The sequence below is a fragment of the Monopterus albus genome, unplaced genomic scaffold, assembly GCF_001952655.1.
Source record: "Monopterus albus unplaced genomic scaffold, M_albus_1.0 scaffold28.1, whole genome shotgun sequence".
Taxonomy (NCBI): domain Eukaryota; kingdom Metazoa; phylum Chordata; class Actinopteri; order Synbranchiformes; family Synbranchidae; genus Monopterus; species Monopterus albus.
In genome coordinates this window covers 1,918,687-1,927,182 of record NW_018127908.1, presented here as the reverse complement: position 1 = coordinate 1,927,182, position 8,496 = coordinate 1,918,687, and positions in this window count along the sequence as shown.

The following is an 8,496-nucleotide window of genomic DNA, read 5'->3' as shown; positions in this document are numbered from 1 at the left end:
AAGTATTTTTGAAAGCTTGTATCACCTGTTGGCTTATAACTTACCTATACTCTGTTTCTTTGGTGTGTTTTGTCTTATTTGTACAAATGAGCATTATGTACACAGTAAATAAAAATGACAAGTAAATAAATGTATTTCTATGTGGCTCCATAACATACCATTTACCAGTATGCATGCCTTATCTATCTCAAGTTCATAGTTTTCACTTAATCCACACTTTGATTTTTATATTTTATCTAATTTTAATGACTACATTTAATGTGATCGATGTGAGCATGATGTTAGCCAACAGAGCACAGAGAAAGCTGACAACTAGCTGCTGAAGAATGTTAAACATTTAGCAATTTAAAGACACAAACACTTGTAAGTGCAGAACACCCTACGTGAAAACATGAAATACATTTAGACTCAGGTGTAACACTCCTGGCACCTGGTAAGAGTTGCTTAAAGGGAACTAAAAGGAGAGGGAAGTATGAACATCCATTTGTCAAGTGATCAGAAAATCAACTCCAAATGAAAGCTTATACTGTGTCATGGTAATTAGGTGGATGTCTGATAATAAGTCATCTTATAACTCTTTTGTGATTTATCTTTTTGTATTTGTGAAGCACTCTGTAACCATATTTTTAAAAATGCTATTATTGTTGCTGTAGTTATCTACCAATAGCTTTGAAAGGCTGTGCACTAGCTTGTTTTGAGCAAATTCAAATATTCGATTTCTGTGCAAACTCAACATTGCAATAGTCAAAATTTCACTAGTTCTGCTTTCCCTTTTTTAAAGTCTACACATTTAAGAGTCATAAACACAAAATGAGGAACTCCACCACCTCCATTGTTTGTCAGACTTCTAAGTAAGCAGTGTGGATTCATGATGCAAAGGATGTGACTTTGTTTTCTACGAGTCAGCTGTGTCAACGCCATGAGTCAGGGAAAGTCAAGGAAACAGCTGCTCCTCGTGTGGCCTGACTTTTTTATTTCCACTGTGAACCAGTAACCCTGCTGCACAGCCTTTCACTGTAGCTGTAAGCACACGTTTTCTACTCAGCAGGGTCAGCCATATAGTCATTTCTGTAGGTAATCACCATCATATTATCCAAAGCAGTCAAATCTCCAAAAAGGAAAAAAGGAAAAAGGTGAAGAATTAAATTCATTTCTTGTACCAGGTGTTTCCACAATAGTCTGTTTAGGTTGTCTGTCTGGATTTTTTCTTTCACCATCTCAGTCACATGTCCAAATGTCTGGTTTCCACTTTCATGCTATTTCCTTTCCTTCTTTCTCTCACTTTTTCTACAGCAACAGGTGTAATCAGGTTGAGAAGAAAGGAGGAGCTGAGGATTGTTCAGTTTTGTTCAGTAATATCTACTCAAAAACAAAACAGAACATGAACACCACCATAACTAGTCTGGCCGGTATCTTGAGTTGCCTTTTGTTCTGAGATTAACTTATCAATCTGTCAAGGTCATTTATTCTTTCAGTTTCTCTTGTTTGTGCTCCCTATCCCTGATTATAAGTTCAACTGTCACAGCAAACCATTTAAGAATGAATGAAAAGCAAATGTGTGTGTGCTTTTAAGATTTTCACTGTAATGTTTCCTATGTCCTATCATTGTTAGTGCTTCAGTGTGGACACAAGAAAACTCTACAGCTGCATGACACTGTATTCAGGCACAACAATACTTTGAGCTATTAAAATGCTAACATGCTCACAATTACAGTGTTCACCATCATGTTACATTTTGATAATAAGCACTAAGCACAAATTATATTTGAGGCTGATGAGAATGCCATTAGGTTTTGAATGCAATTAGTCATAAAAAGTTCGGGAACCTCCACAGTTCTCAGGGAGACACAAATGTCCACACCAGATTTCATGGTAATTTGTCCAATAATAGTAAAGATATTCTAGTCTGGTCTAAAGTGGGGAACCGACTGACCAGCACTGATGCTGCAAGTGTGAAAAAATATACATGACGTGAAACATACACTAAAAAATAATAATACAATGAATTAAAACTTGTCTATAGTTCATCAGTTCAATTATTCATTCTTATTCTTAACCCCTTTTATTTGTAGTGAATACAGGCCTGGAGCATTTCCAGGCATGCGTTAGGCAAGAAACAGGCTGCACAAGATAAAATTACCTACTTACTGCAATGACAAACACAGTTTTTAGTATTTGAATACAGTACTGAAAACTGTATTTCACTGTTTTCACAGAAAAGGTTGCAGGGCTCTCTTGGTTAAATAAAGGATTTAACAAAAGTTTGCATAGCACATATAGAACAAATACCCTGATGACACAAACAAGCACACAGCAGCCTCAGTGAGGATTTATATTTACAGTGAGGGTTATATTGTATTATCGTTAGCTGATATGTTGAAGTTAGTGCATACTGTACAATCAAAAGGACAATTATTCACTAAAAGGGCAATCTTAAAATTTTACATCAAGTCAAAACGTGCAGTCTGTTCTTCTAACACAACCAAATGTTATGTTTATTTAATATTTCATGTAAATTTTTGTCTTAGATTGGCTGATTTTAATTTGATAATTTATTGGATTGCTTAAGAACTTACAAATCTCTCCTAACCTAATTAAAATGATTTGTTGTTTAATTTTAACTTGCTCCCTGTTGGAGACACCGTGTTTACCAGCATCAGTGCAAAGACATCATGTCAAGCTACTCCACTGCCTTTGTTAAATTTTAGGTGTGCAGGGCTTCTGCCACTGTGATATCTCACTGGTGGGCCGTCTTTGTCTGCAGGTCTATGTCCTTCTCAAACTCTCAACAGTTCAAGTCAGACCAACGCTTGTTTATAAGTTCTGAAGTTTAATCTGAAGATTAAAACTTTACATTTTAAGTTGAATTGTCTTAAAAATATATTTGAATTAAGTTAATGACTAAATATTTGTTGACTCAACAAAATTGTTGTATGATGTAGTTAAACAAAGCTGTGTCACACTTTGCTAATTGTCAGTTAGTTTTTCTGTCAGCAGTCAAATCCAACAAAGCAGACCATCATTTCCAAAGGTTTTTTTTTTTTAGAAAGAGATAGTGGCCATATGATTAGCAGCCCTGGATGCTTACTTAAATAAATGTGCCAACAGAACATCAAAACAAGAACAAGTACCTGGAAAGTACTGTTATTAAATACATGTTAGAGAACATATTGCCTCATCTGTTTGCTTTAAACTGAAAGTACACTGGTCTACTGGGGGAGGCAGGTACACAAAGCCTAGTTTGGGTGGTGGGGGTGTCTCAATGTGACCATGTGTTGGATCCAGAAGAACAGTCAAACCAGGGTGAGGAAGGGGAACTGTGGGGACAATACTGAGGCTGTCCACTGTAGGCCCAACGGCGCATAAAGACCTGATTATTCCCCCTTTGTTGGCTGGCCTTGCTGCGGAGACAGACAGTGGATTCAGTATTTCCCTTCCTCTGTAGAGCAGTGAGGACTCTCCTCCAGCCTTAACCAGGGCACAGTTTTTAAGGGGCACTGTTGTTTTGGAGAGCCACTGTGGGAAAGTCGTTAAAGTGTAAAGCATCTCTTTTATTTCTTTCTAAAGAACTCCTGGAAGAGGCATCCACTAAGGCACTGGATGGTAATGAGTGCTGACACCGTCTGGCTACCCCCACAGAACTGTGTGTGTAGATAGCCATGGCAAACTAGTTGTCTTCTTAAAAACCAGCCTGTCAGACACACAGCAAGCAGTGCTTCCTCTCTTACACAGGTGGCCTGTGTCCACCAGCTACTAAATCAGGCCCTTTCCTCCTGTGGCAAAAGGTCTATCACTCACTTTGGTGGCCATGGGCTGGTGTGTTGGCTGGTGGGTATTATGTCATGTGCTCCAAAAATCAGTCTGTCATTGTTTCTTTAAAAGACACTTAGTCAATAGTTGATGGCTCTTAGGGATGCCTTTCATTTAATCAATGGTTGTTTCTTGACTGTCTCACCTTACTGACCATATCATCATCATTCCATGCACTATATAATTAAGTGTACTAGAAAGAGCACAGGTAAGTACAAAACTACTTATCATGCTTTCTCCAGTGAAATGACCTACAGTGCAGGCTCCTATCTTAGTATTACAAACCACAAAAGCATATATAACTGTACACTGGCACAAAGGTATCAAAATCAACTATTTGGATTGTGATGACAAAAGATTCATATTTGTACAAACACACCATGAGATCTCCCTTTATGCAAGTTCAGCTACTGCAAATAAAACAATCAGAGGTGATTTGCTTGCTTCATTAAGTCACTGTGGTGCAGTAAGGCAGTGTAAAGCACGGAAACAGCTGACATCAGTGTAATGGTGAATATCAGAGAATGACAGTCTCCCTTAGCTGTGGACAGAAACCGGTCTGAAGCAGTCTGTTGTGGAGTTTGTTTCTTTGAAAAACAGGGGCCTCTGCTGGAATTGAGTGGTACCACATGTTGTTTACCAAAACTTGTGCACCCCAGGACATCCCATCACAGTATGCAGTTCATTTTGTTTTGTAACCATAGCATGCAGCTGTCTCATCAAACATAATCCATATAAACTCTCACTGTACACAGTATCCTGATGGGACAGTTCACAGTGCTCCAGAACTCATGAAGTTTTATACACAGTCCACTCACCACAAAATATTAGTTTGGTTATTTTGGTTTGTTCGATTCATGATTTGAATGTTTGACCAGTAGTTTCCCATGAATATTGCCACAATCCTGTTCTATTTTCAGTCTGTCTATTGATTTGCTTGGTTAAACAGTGGTGCATATGCAAAAAGATAACATTTACACAACAGGTCAAAGACACCCAGTTGAGTTGGGGGCCCAACTCTTCTCTTTGTGCACAGTAGCCAGTGAAACAACTGATAGCAATACTGATTAGTGTAGTTAATGGCTGAATATAGGAGAGAGTGACTGGTTTGATCACCTCCCCATTAATACCATTCATAAGTCCTGGTGGTTCCCAGTGTTACCTGCAGTGTTTTCTTGTGCTGGTATATTTTCCCAGAACTGCACTGTGATTTTGTCTCTGCCCACTGAGTAGGTTTCCTTCTTCCAGAACCCACATATAGACTTGTAAAAAGCGAGGTTATGCAACAGCCTGGCCACTTGAATAAATTGCCATTTACTGAGGGTGAATGGAGGAGTTAAGAATGGAGAGGGACCCATTGTCAGCCACCATTGGTATGCAGAGCGCCACATTGTTACGATTAGGACCCGCAATGGTTTTGATAAAAATCTGCTGTATTGTAAATCCCCCGATCTGTGAGGTACTTTCTTCTCCAGGTCACCCCCAGACTGCTCAGGTCACACAGACAAATAAGAAAAAAACTGTCCAGCAGTCACAAGGTCCGCCCATGCAGGGTACATGGAGAACCTAAACAACGCTATCAACACTTAGAATGATATCAGCTTTGATATCCACTTTGAAGTGTTCTGATCAGATCATGCGGTCAAAGGTACTTGAAGGTCAATCTAGAGCAAACATTTGCAGGGAGAGCCTGAAATATGTTGCTGTACTTATTGGTACAATGAAGAAATAGCCAGAGGTGGACACAGCCAAAACATGAGCAGTTTCTCCTGTAAGTCAATGCTTTTATTTTGACAAAGTAATATATAGCCTCCAGTGCCTGAAAAGGAATTTGACACCTATTGTCACCTGAACAAGCAGTGCATGTGGACAACAAATGGCCTTGTTCATTTTAGTCTAAACACAAGGATTCACCCCAGTTCACTAAATCCTCTTCTCCCTCCCAGTGTGTCCCTGGAAGCGGAGTGAACTGGGTTAGGGTTATATAACCGGTGTCTGCTCTCATAGATTCTCAGTGGCTCATCTTCCCCTAATCTTTTCAGCTTGATTACACTGTCCATCCCCCTCCTTTGCCAGCTCATTCAACTGAGAGTGTTCTCACACACAAGCACATCCACAGAGGAACACATGAACAGAGCGCCAGGATTCGCCACACTCCGGTTTAGAGCGGATGGGATGCTTATGATTGCAGGTGTGACTATGTGCATGGCTACAGCAGTGTTTTGCCAACATCTAATTATTACAAACAAGATGACATGCGGTGGCTGCATGCAAGGTCCGCTGTGTATGTGTTTGTCGCCTTACACCTCAAATTTCCAGCTATTTACAGGTGTTAAAATGGCATTTTATCATGACAAACACATTACTGCAGCTGTGTGAACAAGAACAATGTTAAAATCTTCCTTAAGATGTCAACAAAAAGGGACTGTACACTGATAATGTCTGACATACTAACAGCTTTGTCAGTGGTTTTGTAACACACAGTGGTGTTGAAAAAAGATAGTGGAAATGTTCCTGCAATTCATCAATATGGATGCAACAAATAGAGTATTATGAAAGAGACAAACTGGCACTGTCAACATTTACTACAGTTTGTTTAAAGCACACCTGTGCCTCCGTGTTTTTTTATACTTTTTCGAAGAAATCAGACATATTTCTTTGTTCTTGCTGTTTGCTAAACATCATAAGCTGACATTTTGCCAGGGCACATTTGATAGCTGCAGTATAAAAAATCCAGGTCAAAAGATTAGACATTTTGTCTACTGAAAGCATTTATCATTACCCATCATTTGGCATGAAACTGTCATGACCAAACAATATATGCAATAAGTGTAACTTAATTTAGCAACAAGGAAGTCTGCATTCATGTACCATTGAACTGTAAACCTCCCCCCAGTTGTTAAACGCAATAGAAAGTCCAAGGGAAAGTGATTATTTACTGGAAATCACGGCGTTTCCCACTTAAAGTGTAAAGTTAAAAGTACTCTTTGGGTATAATTAGACATGGAGGTTCAAAGGGCAGAGGTTGATTTCCATTTGGTCCCTGTTTTTGTGACAAGTAAGCTTAACTGAAGTGGTAAACCATGATCTCACTTCATGACCTTTGCCCATAAACGTAAATATTCTCCTCAGGCTTCAGCTTGTCTACAAAGCTGTACACCAGCAAAAGGAAATAAATCTCTAGCTTCCAGCAGGCTAAATATTTAATACATTTTATGAGTCTCTTCAGTCAAGATCGAAGGGCAAAAGATGCAAGAAGGCAACATGTTTGACAGCAGTCCCATGGGAAATGTTTTGTGTAATGCAACATAAACCTGGAGGCAGTTAAAAAGTGGAGATGGAGTGAAGGAGAGAGAGAGGGGTTCAGTGGAAGAGCAATTTAATACTTTACTTGTCTTCCCAAAATATTAACTACTCTGGTGCAGGTTTAATCAGAGAAGGTCCCATTATGTACTGCCAGCATATGATAGCCTCACTGGGCTGAGATTCCTGCCTGGCTCATTGAGTAACAGTGACTGGCCTCACCCACCATCTGCTGCTTCAAACTCTTAACGACAGTCTTCTACAGTACCTCTTGCTTGCTATACCTATGTAGAAATGGGCCAGACACAACTGTGTTGCTGTTATATAATGAAACCAAAGTAAACAGGATTTTTATATTGTTACAACATCTCCGCCACCACCTAAATCCCTGTAACTGTTGATATTTTACATTGCCAACCACTGGACATTTAACCCACACTGCTAGTTTAAATATAATCTCATCGAACATTCAACTGTTAACCAGAACCTCAGCAGTTCTTGGAGCCTCTCTGAATGAAAAATAGATCTTGAGGTCAGATTGTCATCTGTGAGCTGTTTCAGAAAGTAGGGCACTCCAGACCTATGCCTTCATCATGTCCTGAGAACAAGGGAGCTTTATCAGCATTATGGCTATTCAAAATTAGTCTTTCTAAGCTTTATCAGCATTATGGCTATTCAAAATTAGTCTCTCTAAGCTTTATCAGCATTATGGCTATTCAAAATTAGTTTCTCTAAGCAACGATGTTATTAGTGCTGCCAGTTGTGATAGAAACCAACTCAGCCAGAGATAAAAAAAAAAACTCTTCTAGAAAATCATGTTGACACTTTTGAAAGCAACAAATAGTTTCCAATAATTTTGCACACAAATCATCTCTGTGCAGTTTGCAAAGTCATCAAAATTACTTACATGCAATCTGCTACATCATTTGTTCTGTGACTGTCCAAACAACAGCAGAGAGGCTTGTTGTAGTCTACTGCCACCCGCTGGTTTGACAGAACATGACACACATTTTATATAATTTCACTAAAAGTGCTTCATGTGGCTGGAGCGCTCTCCACTGCCAACAACATTAAACACACATAAACATGTGCAGAGGAGCCAGATGAGCTCTTGCTGAGTTCTTTCCTCAAAGCCATCTTGATGTGTTAAGGGATGAGAAAACATTTTGTTCTTCAGACCAGATTTTCAGCCATCCTTAGATTTTTATATCCCAAGTGATGTGACTAGATTTGAACTAGATCTGAACAAACAAACAAAATCAGTGATTCACTTTGTCTATGATAAGAAAATTATGCAGTATTTTTTCAAAATAAATAATTGTTTAAATCATGTCAGTCTAAATTGTAAAAAAAATTAATTTTATTATTAGTATTATTCGGAAA